This window comes from Calliphora vicina, chromosome 3, assembly GCF_958450345.1.
Source record: "Calliphora vicina chromosome 3, idCalVici1.1, whole genome shotgun sequence".
NCBI classification, from domain to species: domain Eukaryota; kingdom Metazoa; phylum Arthropoda; class Insecta; order Diptera; family Calliphoridae; genus Calliphora; species Calliphora vicina.
Window position 1 is genome coordinate 41239647 of NC_088782.1, and position 23084 is coordinate 41262730.

The window sequence follows — 23084 nt, forward strand, 5'->3', positions numbered from 1 at the left end:
TGGCAATTATTCTCTCAAATTAACACCTAATTTCCCAAGTGTGAATTAAAAAGAAATACTTAAAAAAAAACACTAAACCAAGTTTGATATTCCACACCACATGAAGCTACCAAAAGAAAACTCCTTGGCAAGCCAAGAGAATAAAATGAATGTGTATGAAAAAAATCGCAATATTTAATAACGATAAGAATCTATTAAAAATTCACACATAAAAAGAAACTGTTGAACAATGCCAACCAAACCAACAAGTTAAACAAGGTTTTCTGAAGAGAGTTGGAAGGAAAAGAAAAAGAACAAATTATGCACACATCATTATTTGCAAAACATTATATAAAGTTTGATGGTCATCGTCTCCATCAGCAGCATCATGCTAAGAATTATCAATATTATCTGCATTAGCTTACACATAGTCCTCTAAAATGTTGTGAATAAAGTTCTAAGGCGTTACTTTGAAAACCACCCACTAATGGCTAAAGATATGACAAAGCATTTTTATATATACAATACAAAAAACAAATGTATTTAAATGTTTTGTAAATCCATACAAAATTAGCCTTAACATGAGTTGGCTATAATAGCAGCAATAATTTGTTGCTGTGGCTAAAAACTAACAGCAATGGCCTGTCAGAAAACAAAGTGTAATTATGCATCATCAAACAGCCAGTCAGCCATAGAGCCAGCTACTCAGCAATTGATGTTGTGTTTAAGCACAAAAACAAGATTTTTTTCTGTTTATTTTGATTCATTCAAAATCTGGCTAATCATATACATAAATACAAATATAAATGTAGTTGCATTACAGTAGCCTTTTGTTGTACAGCTTCTTTTACCTTCAATATTATTACCACCTTCTTCCGTTGGCTGCTGTTTTCTTATATTTTTGTTGTTGCTGTTTTACTGCATAAATAATTACTATTAATTTACGCTGTTGCATTAAAACTATAGAATGAACATCACCTCAAACGTTATGCAGGTGCAAAGTAACATTAAGACAGCAGCAATCAAACAATTTCTTTATACACCACTCAAACCAACTTCACTGCTGCCAGCCAACTGCCAAGATGTAGCAAATTTTACGATAATTTTTGTTCTTTATACTCTGCTTATAACAAACTATGCAAAAGTCTTATCAGGAATTTACTGGGTTTAGTCAGCCAGTCAACAGCATTATTAATAAAAATAAACTAAAAAAAGGAACCCAGCATTCTTCACCAAACCAAAAAAAAAAAAACAGGGCCAAACGAAAGATATAAGCAACAAACTTGTTTAGTTATTTTTCAACATAAAGCTAAAAAAAAATTAAACCATTTTTTTAAAACCTTCAACAATAAAACTTATAAAAGGATTTTCTTAAAAAATTTTCATTCATTATTTTAGAAAAATCAAAAGAGAAAAATAGTTTGTAAAAATAATAAAAAAATCATTTTTAATTATATTACAGTGTGAATGAATACATTGCCATGGTGAGATGTGTAAAAATATGTAAACAAATTTTTATTATTCTTGGCTTCCGTTGCTTAAGATTTTTATGAGTAAAATAAATTATTATAATCATTATTATTTTGGTTTCCTCTTGCACTCAAACAACATGTGTTAAATGTTTATAGTAGTCAAGATTTTGACGTGTTAATAAGTTTTTTAATACTAAAAAAAATTAATAGTAAAGTTTCTGCTAAGGATGCTGACAAAGGCAATTAAGTTTAATAAGCCTAACATTATAAGAAAATGTTTTATAAAAATATAAGTTTTTGTGTTAATATTCTTAATTTCATATATATATTTGATTATAAATAATTTTGTTTAATTTTGATAAAAACCCTAAAGTTTAACACTAATTTTAAATTAATAGCTCAAACTTGAGATTTCAACCGATTTATTTAGAATGATAAACTGTTTAACAAAACCAAGGCAATATGGGTATCAAATTGTTTGTGTTGTTATATAGAAACCAGGAAAAATATAAACTTTTGTTTGAAATGAATAATTAGACAGTAAAGTCACTAAAAATATTAAAAAGATCCAAATTTTTTCTTTATGTATTTAAAATTTTATAATATATTTTTATTTAAAAATATGCTTTCTTTCACGTCTAGCATAAAACCTAAAGTTTGCCACAAATTTCAAATTAATAGCTGAAATATTAGATTTCAGCCGATTTATTAAGAATGATAATAAGTGTAACAAAATCGAGGCAATGTGGGTATCAAATTGTTTGTGTTGTTATATAGAAACCAGGAAAAATATAAACTTTTGTTTAAAACAAATAATTAGACAATAAAGTCAATAAAATTATTTAAAAGCTTTAAACATTTTAAAATTTTTTGTGGAATATTTTATAGTGTCAGAAAATTTCAAAATATTTGTACCTAAAATATATTTTTCTTAAAAGTATTTAAGGAGTACTTTTTAATAAATATATAAACTTTTATAGTTTCAGAGAATTGTTTAACAAAATTTAAGAAAAATTTTAAAAATATTAAATGTTAAAAACTTAACTTAAAATTACAAATTTATATAATATTTACGATGCTTTGCGAATAGCTTTCATTTTAGCTATGAATTAAGTTGATATTTGTATAATGAGATTTCAGACGATTTATTAAGAATCAAGGAGTTTAATAATGAAGTAAAGTAATATTGGTATCAAATTAAAGTATTTAATAAATATTTTATAAAATATAAAATAAACTATATTCTAGTTTATGTTTTTAGAAAAAGTTTACTAAAATTTAAAAAATCTTTAAAAAAAATATTAAATTTTTCATATCTTTTAAAACAACGAAAATGTTGTTTTATTTAAATTAATATGAGAAAATATAAATGTATTTTGAGTTGCATTAAAACAAGCTTTTATTTGTCATATATATTAACTTGATATCTTGATTTAAAGATTTCGGCCGATTTAATAGGAATCAGTAAATATAGCTTTGAAGTAGGGCAATATGGGTATCAATCAAAAGTAAATAATAAGTATGTTACTAAAAAAATATAAACTTGATCATTTTTATAAAATCTTTTAACCATATGGAGGAAAATTAAAAAAAAAATTTTTAGAAAAAGTTTACTAAAATTAAATTTTTCAAATCTATTAAACAACGAAAATTTTGTTTTATTTAAATTAATATGAGAAAATATAAATGTATTTTGAGTTGCATTGAAACAAGCTTTTATTTGTCATATAAATTAATTTGACATCTTGATTTAAAGATGTCGGCCGATTTAATATGAATCAATAAATATAGCTTTGAAGTAGGGCAATATGGGTATCAAACTGAAGTAAATAATAAGTATGTTACTAAAAAAATATAAACATGATAATTTTCATAAAATCTTTTGACAATATGGAGGAAAATTAAAAAAATTAGAAAGTTTTTTTCCATGTTGTGTGTAAAATCTGAAAATTTTTGTATATTTCTTTAAAAATATTTCTAAAAATATTAAATTTTCCTTAAGTATATGTATTATGGTGTGTTATGTCTAAGTTTTTCTTACAATAACAGCTTATTTCCAAATTAAATTTTCCACCGATTTATTAAGAATCAAAGGATTTTGTGTGAAAGTCTACAAATATGGTTATGACTTAAAGACTTAATCAATGAGTGTATTATATTCTAGGTGTTGGTTAAAATATTATTTTAATCTCAAGTATTTAAACAATTTTAAACTTAATTAAACAATTTTGTTAGCTTAAACAAAAATCATGTAATTATTCAATTTTATAGAAATATGATTAATCAAAATTTTGTCTCACATATGTTTTTTTTATAATTTGGCGATATTTTTTATTTATTTGAAAGTTGTTATTTAATATATTTCCAGCAAATAAACTGGCCACATATAACTGTGTGTGATTTTTTTTTTCTCGTTAAAATATTTATTTGTTAATTTTAAAATTCAAATTCCATTCACAACCACAAAAACGCACCATTAGATAAATGTGTGGTCTATACAGCAAAATACAAATAACAGAAATAAATATGTAGAAAAAAACAAGAAAATATTTTTACATTTGTTAACATTCTACTAAATTTTTTTTTCCGTTTGGTTCTATACCAACCACAATTTAACAAACTTTAATTACTTAAAAATTTTGCTGCTTTGCTGGCTGATTTTTTTTTATAGTGTAGCTAAATTTGTCATATTATTGTTGGTTTATAAATTATAGAGAATTTTTCTTTATAAATATTAATATTTGTTTACAGTTAAAAACAAAAAAAAAATATATAAAATTTTTTCTTTTGTTTTAAAACATTGTTTTAAATTATTTATTGATCTGTCATATGTCAGTTTTTATATGACTTATGTATATGCCTTATTATTTAGTGTTTTTTAATTTTCAATTTTTTTTTCTTTTTTTTTTGCAAATAATAAATTTTTCTTTTAAAAAGACAAAATAAATAAATATAAGCCTTGACAATTGTCATTATAAATTTACATTAAATTAACATTAATCTTGGTAGTGTTTTATTTAAAATAATTGTTTAGAAATCTTTATACAATAAAAAATCCTACAACATAATACCAAAAACAGCATTAGCACGATGTGTCAATTTGAGGCAATTGTTAATTTCTCAAAATACGCTTAAACACCTTGTTAACATTTTATGAAAAAATAATTAATAGACAGGAGGATTTAACAGCAATAGCAGCGCTAATAATTAAATAATAAATTATTAAATACAATATAAAAAAAACCAACAATTCATAGTAAAATACATATCGTGTCATAAGTAATAAAAAATAATTACATATTTACATTCCAAACAATTTAATAAGTTACAATAAATGCTTATCGTATGAATAGATAGATGCTTTGCTCTATAAGTAACAATTCTCTTTTAAATTATTGACCCTGGCTAGTTAATATGACAGATTTAATAATTATTTATTGCAATAATGGAAAAATAATGGTAGATAAAAAAAATATATATAGAGTTAAGTTTGTAGTAAAGCTATTTACCTTTATTTCATTGGTTTAACAGTTTTGATTAAATAGCTTTGTTGTTTAGAGTCTCAAAATTTAATTAGACCCTAATTTTTTCTTTACTTCAGTTTTTTTTTATCTAAAATGTGGACTGAATTTTAAAAAATTATCTTTTTATAAGTTATTTTTGTATTAGCTTTCATTTAAGTTATAAATTGTTTAGATATCTTTATGTTGAAATTTCAGCCGATTTAATAGGAATGAATTAATATTGCTCGAAACTAATGTAATATGGGTATCAAACTAAAGCATTTCAAGAGTACTTTTTAATAAATATATAAACTTGTATAAATTCAGCAAATTCTTTAACAAAATTTAAGAAAAATAAAAATTATTAAGTAAATCTTAAATTTTGCAAATACTTTTCATTGTTAAAAACTTAACTTAAAATAAGAAATTTATATAACATTGAAGATGCTTTACCAATAGCTTTCATTTAAGCTATGTATTAAGTCGATATTTGTATAATGAGTTTTCAGACGATTTATTAAGAATCAAGAAATTTAATGTTTAAGTAAGCAATATTGGTATCAAATTAAATTATTTAACAAATATTTTTTAAAAAATAAATAAACTTTAATATTTTATTGAAAAAGTTTAATAAAATTTAAGAAATCTTAAAAAAAAACCTAAAATTTTTCTAAATAATTTGAAAAAACAACGACAATTTTGTTTATTTAAATTAATATAAAAAAATGTTTATGTATTTTGAGTTGCATTTAGCTAAGCTTGCATTTGAAATATATATTAACTTGATATTTTGATTTTAAGATTTCGGCCGATTTAATAGGAATCAATAAATATAGCATTTAAGTAAGGCAATATGGGTATCAAACAAAAGTAAATAATAAATATGTTACTAAAATAATATAAACTTGACTATTTTCATAAATTTTTTTAACAAAATTAAGGAAATTTAAAAAAAATATATAAATTTTTTTCGATGTTTTGTGTGAAATCAGGAAATTTTTGTATATTTCCTTAAGAATATTTATAAAATTATTAAATTTGCCTAAAATCTTTGTATTATGCTGTGTTGTTTTATGGTTTTATTCCCAAATTTAAATTTCCACCGATTTATTAAGAATCAAAAGTTTTTTGTGTGAAAGTCTAGAAATATGGTTATCAAATTAAAGCCTGATGTTTACACAAGCTAAGACAAATAAAATCTATGATATTTTCCACAACAATTTTGAAAATCTCTCCAACTGTTGTAAATTTTTATCTCAAACATCGAGTTTCAAATGACATTTTATGCAATTAATATTAACGAATTAAGTTTATCTTTGAAATCCATCTTAGCTACAACAAGTTGGCGCCTTTTTACAAAAATTTATGTTAAAATCTTTAAAGAAATTTAAAGATATTTCTTTACAGATAACCCCCCTTGAAGTGTCATTGATTTTAGCTATAACATTTTGTTGTTTTTATTATAGTGTTTTGTTATTTTTCAATTTCCAACAAACACCTTCATATTGGTAAATTTGTTATGCATTTATAGACATATAAATGTAGCTGAAGAAACATATAGACGTTTACTTAGTGTTGCGACTATTGACTTCATTGATTTTTATGTATGTTTCCCAAAAGGTCTTCATAGTTTTTGGCCTTTCGATGTTCATACAACATTCTTTGTCCACAGTGTGTCTCTCTCTCTGCATACATCTAGAGTATTTTCAATTTGCTGTTTTACATAAATACATACATGTGTTGCAAGTTATTATTGCATGGCTGAGGAGAAAAAATTTTTCAATTTTTTTTTTATGATTTTGTTGCATGTTTTTGTGTTTTACTTGCAACGTGTAAAGGTATTTATGTGTCATGCTTACAAAATCAATTTGCTATGTAATTTAATTGAAAAGAACAAAAATGTTGATGTTTAGTTTAGATTTAGACGAACTCACCTTTAAGTAGCTTAAGATGAGTAGGATTTTTTTTAGTTATTTACTCACAGTTTATGGCTAAAAATCGTTGGTGGCTTAAAAGTTTAAGGGAACCTAATGGCTGCAAGTGCAGGTATGTGTGTGGCAAGCAGTTACAATTTGAGCTGCTGCAAATCATTTACAATTTCGTTATGGTCTTTGGCCAAGTGTTAATGTGCTGGAACTTTAAAATCTACAATAAAATTTAAAATACTTTTTTTGTACAATACAACTTAAATTTAATATTGCAAATCAAGCATGAATATTTGTTAAATATTTCTTTAATTTTAAGGTTTCTATTTTCTTGTTTTAAATATTTATATTTACAAAATTTCTGGTTAATACATATAATTTTGTAAGCCCTCAAACCTAGCTTTAAAACTCATTAATCATTTGAACTCTAAGGCCTTAATTTTACATATGACCTTTTATTAGCTATTTAATTTTTTTCTCTTTAAACTTTAAAGATAATTTGGGGTTAACCTTAAACCATAAACAGAAAATAAAATTTCCGTATTTCAGTTAAGCACGAAACCTTAAAACACAAGCCGCCTGCTTGCCTGCCTGCCTTTACTTCAAAATCTTTCTCTATTTTGTTTTCAAAAAATACGCCCTCTAAATCTACAATTAAAATAAACTAATTTTTTTTTCCTAATTTTCAAAAAATTTTATGGTTATTTTTGGGGGTGTTAACAATTTTTTTTTTATTTTTGAAATCTACCTTCAATTTAGGTTTTTCTTCATAATAAATATTATGAAAATAGCTGTTTAGTTTTTGTTTAAGTAGCTTGTAATATTAGTGTTAAACATTTTGAATTGTTGTTTGTGTTTGTAGTTATATGTTTGTAATCAGCATTTAATATTAATGCTAACACTTAATCAATCAATGTCTTAGAAACTACAACAAATATTTCTGAAAAATATTGAACACAAAATAAAATTATAATGTGTTTAACATAATGTCTTGAGGGAGTTTTGTTTTCTTGTATAAAATATAAAAAAAAAAATATATAAATATTTTCAAGATTAAAACAAGTTTTTATAGTCAAATTGTCTGGCATTAAATAAATGTGAATATGGAAAGTTTTTTTTTTTCAACACACATTTTTTAACTTTTGTCACAAGCCTAAGAAAATTTCTTTAGCACTCAAATGTTAATATCATAGTTTTTGCATAAAAAACCACTTTGTTTCTTTTTTATGTGAATTCCGCAAATTAAAAATTTAATATCATAAATAAAATTTGAAAATTGTATTATAATTTTTTTTAGATCTTTAATTTATTACCAATTTATAGGGATTTTAGTTTGCCTTGTGATAAGCTTTCATTTGAGTCATTAATTTGTTAGATATCTTTAACTTGAGATTTCAGCCGATTTAATAGGAATCAACAAATCAAGCATTAAATTGTATTAATATAGGTATCAAATTAAAGCATTTAATGAGTAGATTACAACAAAAATATAAACTTTAAAATATTCAAGAATTTTTAAAAAGAATTTCAAGAAAATAAAAAAAATAAGGCAAAATTGTAAACAAAATAAGAAAATTTCAATTTTAACAATTTAATAAAATCCTAATTTCAAAGATTGTACACCGAGCTATTTTATCTACATAAATTTTGACAATTTTAATAATATTTTAGCTAAAAGTAAAAACCTATGTTAACCTAATGATGTAACGTTAATTATAAAGATTTGTGTAAAGTGAGATTATCTTTAGAGCTATATTTTTTCATTCCTAATAAATCGGTTTTAAATATATTTATTAATTTTTAATTTTATAGCGTATTTTTAATTCTGAGCTTTCAAACTTCAATTTGAAACCCATTTTGCTATATAAAAGTTTTATTTTTACAAGTTCCTAATAAATCGGTTGAAAACTGAAAATTTAAAAATATAAATTTTTAAGTTAAATTTCTACTTTTACTTTAAGGTTTGAGTTTGCTATACGTTTTTCATATAATAATGATTTTTTTTTACATTCTTAATAAATCGGCGAAAAACTCTTCATAAAGAAATTAAAATAAAATTTGTATAAATTGAAATTTTAATGCAAATTAAAGGAACTTACCAAGATAATACCTAACAGAATTTGCATAAGAAAAACTTAGAATTCTGAATTTTTGTAAGAATTGAAAATTTAAAAAAATATTTTTTTTTTTCAAATTAGTTTTAATGATTTTGTTTAAGTTTATATTAAATTTATATTACAATTTAAATTTTATTGCAGATAAAGCCTATTCCTATTAAATCGGCAACAATATTTTTTTTGAGATAATAACTTAAAATTTGTTTAATACAACTCGACTTAGTTAATTCTTTAAAATTACTGCTAAAAATTGTTATTAAATTAGCTTTTGTAAAACAAATTTGGATAAATAAGACAACAATTTCGTAATCTTGTGATTTTAAAAATTTTATAATTTCCAGCAAATTAAATATTTCCTAAAAATTTTGTATGATTAATATTCCCAGCTTTATTTAAAGAAGTTTGATATGCATATTGTTAGGTTTATTGGCTTATTAACTTATTCTTAATAAATCGGTTAGAATTTATATAGAAACTTAAGGGCTTTAATTTACAGGCAAATCATTGGAATTGTTAAATAATTTTATTTTATAATTTATTTTATAACAAAAACTTAGTTTTATGGAAATTATATTCAAAATTCTTTCTTAAAATTTATAATTATTTTTAACAAATTGTGTTATAAATTTCAAAAATTGTTTTACTCATGTTAAGTTTATATTAAATTTGTGTTATTCTTTTAATTTGAAAGAATTTGATACCCATATTGTTGGAATTTCTTACATCAGAAACATATTCTTAATAAATCGGCTGAAAATCCATATTAGAGATAACAAGATTTAAATTGCAAGAAAAGGGCTTTAAAATAGAGGCAAATCATGGGAATTGTTAAATAATTTTAATTTATGATTTATTTTATAACAAAAACTTAGTTTTAAAGAAATTTATTCAAAATTCTTAAAATTTATAATTATTTTTAACAAATTGAGTTATAAATTTTAAAAATTGTTTTATTCATGTTAAGTTTATATTAAATTTGTATTATTCTTTTAATTTAAAAGAGTTTGATACCCATATTGTTAGATTTTCTTACATCAGAAACATATTCCTAATAAATCGGCTGAAATTTCATATTTAAGATAAAAGCTTGAAATTAATGTCAAACGTTTAGGCATTGTAATAACAGTTAATTAATAGTATAAATATCATAAAATAACAACAATAGATTACAAACAAAATATATCTTGTTTTTTATAACAAGTAAATTTAAATTGCTAATTTTATTATTTTTTTGCTTAAATATTTCAGTTGTTTATATGTATAGTTTCCTATAACAAATGGTCATTTAATAAACTCTAAAGCAAAGAAAAAAAAAATAACAAATTTTGTTGTAGACAACAACTAACAACAACAAATAAAATATTTTACAGCATATTGTTAGAGTTTAAACGTTTGTGGAATTAATGTTGTATGTAGAAATAAATGTGAATGTGTGGGCGTTAAATACCACAACTGAGATAATTATATGAAATGCAGTTTATTAGAAAAGACCACAATATAAATACTCAAATTACAATATGTATATAAAACTAACAGCAAAAACAACAATAGTTTTACTACTAATGAAACTAAACTGATAAACATTAAAGCAAATAGAAATCGTGCAACTCATATTAAAATATTAACAAGACTGAGATAGATTATAACATGAATACTTTAAATTTAAGTAGATCATTGAATATTTATAAAAAGTTATTTATTAAAAAAAAAACAGCTGAATATAATAGATTGATTTAAAAAGCGCTATTTAACAGCTTACATTAAACTGATAAGATTTTTAGTTTTCATTACGAAATATTTTACATATTTTGATTCTAATAATGATTTACTAGTGGGTGATTTACGCACTAAATGATTATGGGGTTAAAAGTTATCATGTTTGAGTAGGAAAAACATAAAGAAATATTAATGAATATTAAACAACTTACGTTGTATTTCATTACTATTTCTCAAATCAATTGACTATTGAACTTTTTGAAATAAGAAATAAGGAAAAAAAATTATATATGGCAAATTTCCTTCTAAAGCTAGCAGCCTGGTCGGGTTGTAACAAATGTTTCTTAAATAAATTAATATGTTTTTTACAGACTTTTTGCCATATAGTTTAACCACGTTATACTGGTTTGAAAAAAAAAACAGAAATAATTTAGTTTTATTTATGCTTGAAAAGAACAAAAAAAAATATAAAAACTTTTCGATAAACTGCATAAAGGTCTTTCGGGTTGTTTGTTCATATTTCATATGCCACAAATACGCTCGAGTGTTGTGTGTTGTCGATATATAGAAAATTCTATGCAACAAGAACGGCAACAATAAAACCAACTTGTGGTTTTTGTGGTTTGAAAGCTGGTGGAAAATGTGCACACATGTGCACATATTTCTAAAGGTCGTTTAGTTTGTTATTAGCCAAGCCAATGTCCGTCCGTCTGTCTGTCTTTCAATCTATGTCCGTTAAGTCTGTCCTGTTAAGTCTGTCCTGATTGTCATGTTGTCTAGAATTTATTAGAATAAACAACAATTGTTGGTTTAGGCCTGTTGGGAACTCAAGCAACTGGGCAAAAAATCGTATTTGTTTCACATTTGTTTCGTTTTCAAATTAAAAAATTTAACAAACACCCGCTATACTAGTCACTTTATATAAGCTCACACAAAATCTAGATAAATTCTCATGAACAAACGGCCTTTGAAGGTTAATTTATCAGGTTTTTTTTGTTCATAGTTTTCAAATGTATGGCCAATTAAAGTTTATTTCTTGTAAGATAAATTGTGAAAATTAACATATTTCAAAAAATAAAAAAAGAAATAAATATGGTTTTTGTTGTCTGCAAATAAATTTTAAATTGTAGCAACATTAATAAATAACCAAATCTTTAAATTTGAAATTTAATTGCAGGCGTATGATTAATATTAATTATTAAGTAATATCTTAAGAAATTAAGTAAAATTATTTGCAATCAAAATTTTGATAAAAAACTAAAATCCGTAATTAAAAATCATTACAGAAAATTTTATTTACGGTAAATTTTTTAAAAACAAGAAAATATAAAAATCTCTAAATAGTTATAATAAAAAAAACATAAATTCTTAAAAAATAAATTAAACAAATTTAATTTTTTGAGAAGAAAATAATAATAATTCATTGATACAATTAAAATTTCACAAAATTAAAATAAAAAATTTTAAAAAAAAATTTTTTAAAAAAAAATAATTTTTTAATAATAAAAAAACCGTAATTAGCTACAGCTATCGGTATTTCGAATCTAAAATAAGATTAAAAATTAATCTAAAATTCAAAAATCTATAAATATTTGAAATTAAAATTCTTACCCAGGCGTATGATTAATATTAATTTTAAAGCAAAATTTTAAAAAATTAATTAAAACTATTCTACATAAAATTTAGATAAAACACAAAAATTCGTAATTACAGAATAAACAACGAATTATATTTCTTTCGATAATTATTATATAAAATATTCTCTAAAAGCATAAAAATATTATTTTTAAAAAATTAATTAAAGAATTTATTTTTTAATAAAGGGAAATTAATAAAGACTTAATTATGTGTTTGTAACAAAATTAAAATTTTTTTAATTTTTCTCATTCTAAAATAATTTTTTTAAATAAATTTTTTTTTTTTAAATTTTTCTGAAAATTAAAAAACTGTTATTCGACATCTCTTTAAGTATTTAGAATCTGGAAAAATTTTCAAAATTAAACTGAAACTAAAAAATCTATAAATATTTAAAGATTGAGTGTTACTAAGGCGTATGATTAATATTAATTTTATAGCAAATTTTCAAAAATTAATTAAAATTATTTCTGCATAAAATTTAAATGAAAAACAAAAATTCGTAATTAAAAAATATACAGAAAAATTAATTTATACTTAAATTTCTTTTAAAAAACATCATACAAAAATTCTATAAATACTAAAATTTTAAAATGAATTAAAAAAAAAAATATTTTAATCTAAACTTTAAATTGCTAGGATTTTTAACCATTAATAAAATAAACTATTGTCTCATAAATCATGTTCTTGCTTCCAATCTTAAGTTATTTGTTTTAATTTCTAAGAAATTAATTGTTATTTCTGCCGGTGCTCTTGATACGTTTGTTGTACATGTTACAATTACCAGACGAGGGTGGACATGTGAAATTACTACTTTGTATGTTTGCAAGCTGTATGTTTAAAATATTTCTAGACCAGTTTTTACTTGTTCTTAAGTTTTTTTTTCTTTCCTTTATTTATATACAATATATAAGCTGCAAGAAAATCATGCAACAATTGTTGTTGCTTCTGCTGCTGTTTTTAGTTGGCGTGGTTTTGTTTTTCAAATAGGAAATTGTTTAGCTTTACAATTAGCTTAGTTTTGCTGGAGTTTTTCTTTTGTGTGGTGCTCGGCAGGCAGGCTTTTAAACATAATCTTCGGTATAACCACAAAACTATATTATTACCTATTATTACCATAAAGAATGGTCAAACGCTGCCTTATATAAAGTAGGTATTATTATAAATAAGGTTGTTTGGTTGTTGCTAACATATTGCTAAGTATTTGCAACAGTTTTTTTTCCGGTTGCTATTTTTGAATAGACCCACTACCACCAACGCTATATATCGTGCTGCTACATAACACTTCATATAGTATATCAACAAGAATTTTTGAACAATACAATTAAACACTGTGGCTAAAAGAAATTTTGAAAATAAATTTTATTTTTCTTACATTAATGTTTGTAAGTTACTAGCTATAATATGATCTTTACATAAATATTTAAAGATTTGTTAAAGAAAAAGTTAAATTTTTTTACCTTATATTAGAGTTATTTAATTTTTAAAATTTTCATTACCTAGAGCGTATGAGTAATATTAATTTCGGCTATATTTACAAAATTGATTAAAATCTTTGTTGGTACTAAGTGAAATTGAAAAATATGAAAAACCGAAATTATTAAACAGTCCAATCTATTCCAATTAGCCGCTCAATTATAGTATAGGACTTTTTAAAAAATTTAAAAATTCTTTGAAAATGAAAAAGGTTTTTTTTTCATTTGCAATTTGTAACATGCATTTTTCTTCTCATTTTGCTATGGTTAGGAAATGGTGTTCTAGCCGAGTTTATGATGATTCAGTTGGTTGGCTGGTAAAGTTTTTGTTATTGTTTTTTTCTATTTCATATTAGATGGATGGATAGATGCCATGGTTTAAATGGTGTTTTGTAAACAAGAATTAGCAGCGCGTGCTAAATAAAAAAAAACTGAACTAAAACTGAAATATAAAAATTTTTTCGTGTATAAGTGTATTTATTGTTTAAATCCATTTAATAAAGAGAGAAGGAGGGAGCCTAAGCAAAGAGTTTGTACATTTTGTAGTTTTCTAAGTAGTTTGATTGCATTTTTTGTTGTCTCTTAGAAAACTACAAAAGAAGAAGACATACAGTGCTGGAAAGAAAAAAAAACTACAAAAAAAAAGATAACATAATAATGGCATGTGCGCAAGCGTGCTTACGTTTTCAGTTTGTTTTTTACACTTACAGCCAGCCACTCACTAAGTCACTCACCAAGTCATACATACTTGCATGCCTGTGTATAAGATTTTTGTGTACATGGCTGGGTTTAAAACTTAAGCCATAAATCTAATGCTTATTTGCCACAAAAATAGCATTAAAATGGTAGCAATGTTACATTGTTACAACACACAAACACACACAGAAAACAGCAATGTAAAGCAAAATAAGAAAAAAATATTAAAGCTAAAATTCCCCCTCCTTCAAAAACGCCAAAAAAAATGAAAAATTCAATGTTACATTAAAGCCAAGTTAACTTAACTACACAGCTACGGTACATGTAATTACAATCATTATATGGTCTGTCGCGTTTTTTTTCTGTTGCTGTTACGACTACTACTACTACAGCAGCAGCAATCAGTAGCAACCAAAGTGCACTTTGGAGGCTTGCTGTTTTAATATACAATTTTCGTATGGCTAAAAAATTATACTTTCAACACTTTTTGTTTTCAATTTAATTTGACTTTAAAATTGTTATCATACATACAAAATTTACGAGTATGTATTACAGCCAGAGCATGGCTTTATGCCTTATGAAATTTAATTCAATTAAATTCATAAAACAAAATTATTTAATAAATACATACATTTATATGTATGTATATAATTTTTCTTTTAAATAAAATGTTTTCATTAACAAAGTCAATTTAAAATGAAAAGCCTACAATGTTGCCGCTTAAATTAAGTCAGCCATGTTTATAGTATTGTTAATAAAATTATAAATAATTGAACATATTTATTAATATTAAAACAACAAATTCATAACCTTTTTCAATTAAAAGAAAAATTTTGCTAAAAAAATTTAGTTTTATAATTAAATATTTTATTTATTATACAGCTTAAATTCTAGGGTTTATTTTTGTAGAAAAAAAAATAATAATTTTTAGCTATTTTAGGAAATATTTAAATTTATAGATTTTGTAACCCTAGAGCGTATGATTATTATTAATTAAAAGGCAATTTTTTAATTTGTAAATTTAATAATTGTTTTGTTAACGAAATAATATTCTAATAAAAACCGAAATTAAGCAACCCTTTAAAATTTTTAAATATAGAACATATAAGCTTTTAAAGTCATTTATAATAAAAAAGAAATATTTCCAAAAATTTTATTTCAAAAATAGTTTTATTTTAAATATATTTATAAACAATTTTATACTTTATTAACCATTATATAGCTTACAATTGTATAATTGAATTGAAGAATCTAATTTATTTAGCAATTTTATGAAATATTTAAAATTTAAAAAAAAAATTTCAACCCTAGAGCGTATGATTATTATTAATTAAAAGTTTTTTTTTTTAATTTCTGTAAAATTAATAGTTTTAAATGTTTTAAAAATATTTTAATAAAAAACGAAATTAAAGAACCCTTTAAACTTTACAAATATGTATCATAACATGTTTTTGTTAGAAATAAAAAAATTATAATTTTGAAAAAAGAAATTTTCCTAAAAAATTGTAGTTTTATATTTAAGGATTTTTAAATAAATATAGACAAAATATGTATAATTTGTTAACAATTTTGTAGTTAACATTTGTGTTGTTGATATTTTATTAAAAAAAACAAATAATTTTTAACTTTTTCAAGAAATATTTAAAGTTAAAAATTTTTCAACCCTAGAGCGTATGATTAATATTAATTAAAAGATAATTTTTTAATTTCTAAAAATTTCTATATTTTTGTAAACCAATTATAATTCTAATAAAATTCGAAATTATTTAAGGCTTCAAATTATACAAACATAGAAAACAAAATCTGTTAGAACCATAGATAATAAAGCTAAAATTCTAAGAACTTAGAAAAGCAGCTTCCTTCAATTTCTTTTTAAGAAAACTTTTTTTATTTAAGAACTATATTAGAAAGAGTAAGTAAAAAAAGCTTTTAATTGAAGTTCTTTTTATGTTTCTTATTTTAAATTAATTTTGAATCATTGGTTTTAATTCCCTTGTGTAAATTTCCTAAATGAGGGTGTTTATTGTTGTTTTACAAGTCGTTCCAGTCATTTTGTGGTTTTAACAAAATAAAAATTTCCTGTTTTTATGCTTGACTAAGATTTTATTTTTGATGTTTTTTGTTTTTTTTTTTTGCATTTTTTTTGTGTACTTTCAACACACAAAAACCGTGGGAGCGTAATCAATATCAAACAACCAGGAAAAGTAAAAAACAAAAAAAAAAAAAAAAAAACAAAACCAAGGAATGCAATGTTTTTGATTCACTGGTTTTTCTGGTTCCTTCGTGGTTTTAGCAAAAGATTTTATACTCAAAACTGAAGGTGACACTTGTTGTTTTATGGTTTTTAAAAAGGTTCTGACATATTTTAGCATATTTTTAAAACTTAACGCCCGCATATTAAGATTTAATGTTGTTGTTGTTGCTGTTTTTATTGTGGTTGTAGTGTAGGCCTGTATAGTTTTTTGCAGCCTTTTAAGACCACAAAAATCACCTGTGGCCTATAAATTTTACAATATGCAAAACATTTCTGTGTGTGCTTTAACACACACACACTTACTTACCTAAAAGATTGTCTTTTCTTTTCTTTGGACCAATGATGGATCACCGTAGATAAGCAGATTCGTCTTCTTTTGGGGTTTTCTTTATTATTTTCATTATTATTGTATGTGTATGAAAAAAAAGTAATAAAACAGCAACATACTTGACTTGTCTTGGCTGGGATGTGCGTGCATATAATCGCATCAAGTCAAATGTTTGTTATTTGTTGTAGGTTTCTTTAGCTTTTTTTTTGTTTGGTTTTGTGTTTTGTCGTTTTGGTTGTGGCAACTTAAGTATGACACTATGCTACATGGTTTTTTTCTCAACATTTGTTTAGTTGGTCGCTTGCTTGGTTCGTTCTTTTTAGTTTTTTTTTATATTTTGTGGGTTATATGAATGCAACTGTCATGGAATCAAAAGGCTTAAAGCGCATGTCATCAGGCATAAAAAAGAGCACAACAACAGCCACAACTATCAAGTATATCCACCAACTAACCAATACCACACCATAACAGATGACCACAATAGTCCAAGCAACAAGTTGTTAAGAAAAACTCAAACCAACAAAAAAAATGTGTATATAGATTTAACAGAAAGCATATGATCGTCATTATAATATTTGTACAAGGCAGGTTATTAAAAGAGTTTAATTCAAATTTAAAAAAAAAAAATTCTAAAATTTTAATTTTTTACTTGGAATTATTTTCTATAAATTTTTAAAAAATTTAAACTTTTTTTTTATAATTATGTAGCTTACATTTATATTGTTTTTACTTTAATAAAAAAGTCTAAATTGTTTAGCTATTTTATGAGATATTTAATGAAAACTGGTTTTCAAACCCTAGAGCGTATGATTAATATTAATTCTAGGGTAATTTTTTTTTTTGAAATTATATATATATTTGTAAACGTATAGCAAACCTAATAAAAACCGAAATTAAACAACACTTTAATTTATCCAAATTTATAAATTAGAAGCTTTTATCAGCATTTGTAGAATAGCATATGATCGTCATTATAATATTTGTACAAGGCAGGTTATTAAAAGAGTTTAATTCAAATTTAAAAAAAAAAATTCTAAAAATTTAATTTTTTACTTGGAATTTTTTTCAATAAATTTTTTAAAAATTTCAATTTTTTTTAATAATTATGTAGTTCACATTTATATTGTTTTTGTTTTAAGAAAAAAGTCTAAATTGTTAAGCTATTTTATGAGATATTTAATGATAACTGGTTTTCAAACCCTAGAGCGTATGATTAATATTAATTCGAGGGTAATTTTTAGTTTTTAAAATTATTTATATATTTGTAAACGTGTAGCAAACCTAATAAAAACCGAAATTAAACAACACTTTAATTTATCCAAATCTATAAATTAGAAGCTTTTATTAGCATTTGTAAAATAGCTGGTTATTAAAAGAGTTTAATTCAAATTTAAAAAAAAAAATCTAAAAATCTAATTTTTTACTTGGAATTTTTTTCAATAAATTTTTTAAAAATTTCAATTTTTTTTAATAATTATGTAGTTCACATTTATATTGTTTTTGTTTTAAGAAAAAAGTCTAAATTGTTAAGCTATTTTATGAGATATTTAATGATAACTGGTTTTCAAACCCTAGAGCGTATGATTAATATTAATTCGAGGGTAATTTTTAGTTTTTAAAATTATTAATATTTTTGTAAACGTATAGCAAACCTAATAAAAACCAAAATTAAACAGCACATTAATTTATCCAAATTTATAAATTACAAGCTTTTATCAGCATTTGTAAAATAGCAATAATTCAAAGAACATGGAAAAATATTTTATTTTGAAACATTTTTTTTTAAATAAAATTTTGCATTATTTATATATAAGCTCTTTGATTGAATTTTAGTAAAATTTGGAAAAATATGTATACTTTATAAATAAAATCTTTGAATACCTTTAATCATCTGTGCCATAACCATTTTTTCCATAACAATTTCATTTGTTTATTTACTGGGTGTTTTGCTGATGCTACATAGAGAGCGTAGCCAGCTTAGAAAAAAAAAACCAAAAAAAAAGAAGCATTTTGTAGACTCTACATGACGTATGTCACTTTTACACACATGCAACCTCTACATTAAAGGTGTTGCATTAAACGATTTTCTTTGTTAGATGGTAAAGAAGAGGGGGTGAGGCCAGCGATTAAAAGGAAATAGTACTAACGTTTCTTATAATATAATTTTAATAATAGTTTTATATGTTTTATTAAAAAGAAAGCGTTATTAATTCTCTATTTTAATTTTGTTTATTTGCAGTTACTAAAATCTAGCTATAGAAATGTGCAGCACTTAGTTAAAAAACGGTAAGTAAATTTTATTTTTATTACAAAATTTTATTGTTTTATATTTTCTTAGGTCTGTTCGAGCTATTGATCCTAGAAAATTGATACTGATTTTATTAATACATAGTTACAAAAGGTCATCTTTTGGAAATTTTTTGGTTTTAAAGGTTACATGACTCTAGATTGAAAAATTTACCTGTTCCGGCGTCATTTAGGTTGCTTTTCAACAGAGCGCCACCTCACAACTCTTCCATAAACTTTGAATCAAACCAGCACAGGCGCCATTTAGGTTACTTCTCAATATAAAATCACTTTTCATGCAAAGCTTTTAAACAAAAATCAGCACTTTTTCCCTTACTTTGTTAAAAAAAACATGTTGAATTAACAAAATTTGTGTTAAATATGAAAGAAAGCATGAATTGTTTTAATTTATTTTTTTTGTACTTTCATTTAAAACAAAACTCTACATTATGAATGAATAACAATAATAAGATTTATACAAAAAAAAAGTTAAAAAATGTCATTGTGTCAATTAAATTTAAACAAAGTAATAATGGCTGCTTTAATAAAGTTATTAAAATTTCGCAAAAAACAAAAAATATAAAAAGTAATAAAACACAGCCACAGCAAGTTTTAATTTCATTAAAGATTTTGCAAATAAACACAAACAAAAAAGTATAATAATGAAAATAATTAACAAAAGCTTAGTTGTCAAGTTAAATAATTTTTTTGTAAGTTGGTTTTGCAATAAAAAAAAACATTTTTTTTAATGACCTTAAAAATTTTTATTGTTTAATTCAAAAAATGTTTGTGTTTTTGAAAAATATAAAAATTTTAATGTGAGTAAAAAATACGAATAGGTTTTTTTCAAATATATTTTCTATTGCAATTTTTAACTTAATTCGTTTATTTACTTTAAAAATAATTCTAGTTTTGTTAGAGTTTCCAAGACTTTTAATAGATTAAAATGGAGATTTTTAAAAATTGTGTCCCTGAAGTTTTTTTTTTTGAAAAAAGTAGTAGAAATTTTAAAATTTATGAAATTGGTTTCAGAAACACTGAAAATATCTTTTATGTATGTTTCAAAAAAAGTAGTATTTCTATTACTATTTGAAATTGTTAAAAATGTTAGCATTTTTTTCCATTTTTGCTTAATTTACAATATTTTCTGTTTTGAAAATCATTGTTGGACATTTTTTCTTTTAAACTACCATTTTTACAAAATTTTACAAGAAGTAGTATTTCCACTACTATTTTGAAATTTGAAAATTTTATAAAAATCAATGAAGACGACTTCAAAAGCAATGATTTATATCACAAAATACAATTTTTTTATGTTTTCCAAAAAGTAGTATTTCTACTACTATTTTTAAAATTTCAAATTTTAATCCATTTTTTCTAACTCTGCTTAATTTAAAATTTTTTATAATTTAGAAATCAGTTTTAGAGATTTTTTCTCTAAAAATAAGAGAAATTCAAATAGTACTATTTCTACTACTATTTGTGAGAGTTAAAATTTTAAATAAATTTTTCATTAATTGTTTATTGAACACATTTATTATTTTAAAAATCAGTTTTAGCGAATATTTGTCTTATAATACCATTGTTACAAATAGTAGTATTTCCACTACTATTTTTAAATTTGAAAATTTTATAAAAATCAATGTAATTTTCATCCGAAACAAACAAAAAATAATTTTTTTTGTAATTACCAAAAAGTAGTATTTCTACTACTATTTCTAAATTCTAGAATTTTAAGTAAATTAATAATATTAGTTTATAAATTACTGTTTTAAATTTAAAAATTCTTTATTATCTTAAAAGGTATCATAATTTTCTTTCTTTTTTGCTATTGTCTCTAAACATTAGCCTCAGTTATATCCCAAAACCTTAAAATTCTTTAAGAAAATTCTCCAATTTAAAATCAAAACAAACTAAATTTTCGTTATGACAAAAGTGGCAATCTGTCTAAAACGTTCAAAATTTTCAATGGCATTAAAAACCAAGCAAACAAACAAACGAAAATCATTTAATATTAAATTCAACTTTAAAATTCACCTGTACAAAAACACACAAACAAACAAACAAAAAACTCAATGTCTACTTGCCACAATATGACAAATACTTGCTTTGAAAAAAAAAAAATCATTTCTACAAAAAAATTGAAAAATAATAAAAATAACATTAATGCAATTCCTTAGTGGCCTAAAATAGAAGGTCGTTGTTGTTTACCATTTTTAGAAGAAAACGTTAAAAAACTCATAAAAAAATCAAACTGAGAAAAAAAAAATTCAAACTAAACTCCTGCGCCTCCCATGCAATCTATGTTTGTATTTGTTTTTGTTTTTCGTCTACAATGTTCAATACCAAACAAAAGATTTAAGCAACAAACTTGAGATGATCAAATTGTGAACTTAAACACACACAGCCATACCCATACACTATCTTGCAACTATTTAAAGTCTACGCACTTTAAGCTGCTACAAAAAAAGTGCTTAAACATTTAGTTCAATAATAAACGAACTTTTTGTGCCCCTAAAACGTGACGCTTTATTGAGTTTAGTTAAAAAAGTAACCAAAATTTGCTTTTTTTTATGTTTCCCAAAAAAGTAGTATTTCTACTACTATTTGTAAATGTTACAATTTTCCTTAAATTTTTCCATGTTTGCTTAATTTAGAAAATTTTAGGTTATAAAAATTTACTTTAGAAATTTTTTCTCTTAAAATACAATTTTTACAAAATTTTGTTTCTAGTAATATTTCTACTACTTTTTTTTTAAATTTGAAAATTTTATAAAAAATTATGAAATCGGTTTCAGAAACACTTATTTTGTCATAAAAACCATTTCTATATGTTTCCAAAAAAAGTAGTATTTCTACTACTATTTGTAATTGTTACAAATTTTAAGTACATTTTTCTATTTTTGCTTAACTTACAATATTTTATGTTTTAAAAATCAGTGTATACCATTCTAACAAAAGTAGCATTTCTACTACTATTTTTAAATTAGAAAATTGTATAAAAAAACATGAAATCTGCTTCAGAAACAATGATTTATGTCATTAAACACCATTTTTTATTTTTTCAAAAAGTAGTATTTCTACTACTATTTGTAAATGTAAAATTTTAAGAAAATTTTTCCATATTTGCTTAATTTATATTTTAAAAATCTATTTTAAAGATTTTTTCTCGTAAAATACCACTTTTACAAAAGTAGTATTTCTACTACTTTTTTTTAAATTTAAAAATTGTATTAAAATCCAAGAAATCTGCTTCAGAAACAATAATTTATGTCATAAAACCAAATTTTTTATGTTTGCCAAAAAGTAGTATTTCTACTACTATTTGTAAATATTAGAATGTTAAGTAAATTTTTTCATATTTGCTTAATTTAGAATATTTTATATTTTAAAAATCTATTTTAGAAATTTTTTCTCTTAAAATAAAATTTTTCCAAAATTTTTATATAGTAGTATTTCTACTACTTTTTTTTAAATTTGAAATTTGTTAAAAAATTAGTGACATCTGCTTCAGATACAATAATTCATGTCATTAAATGCAATTTTTAATGTTTCTAAAAAAGTAGTATTTCTACTAATATTTGCAAATGTTAAAATTTTAAATAAATTTGCTTAATTTAGAATATTTTTTGCACTAAAAAAACAGTTTTAAGGAATTTTTTTTTCTTAATACTATTTTTAAACAATTTTAGAAATAA

The 23084-nt window shown here is 22.9% G+C and overlaps 1 protein-coding gene across 1 annotated transcript in view; it reads left to right on the top strand.

Moving 5' to 3' along the window:
- Positions 1-23084, top strand: part of klu (klumpfuss) — a 90227-nt gene that overhangs the window by 40117 nt on the left and 27026 nt on the right. Inside the window, exon 2 of the mRNA XM_065504859.1 lies at positions 19340-19386. The gene's annotated coding sequence lies outside the window, so the exon portion shown is untranslated. The remainder of the gene's footprint in view (positions 1-19339; positions 19387-23084) is intronic.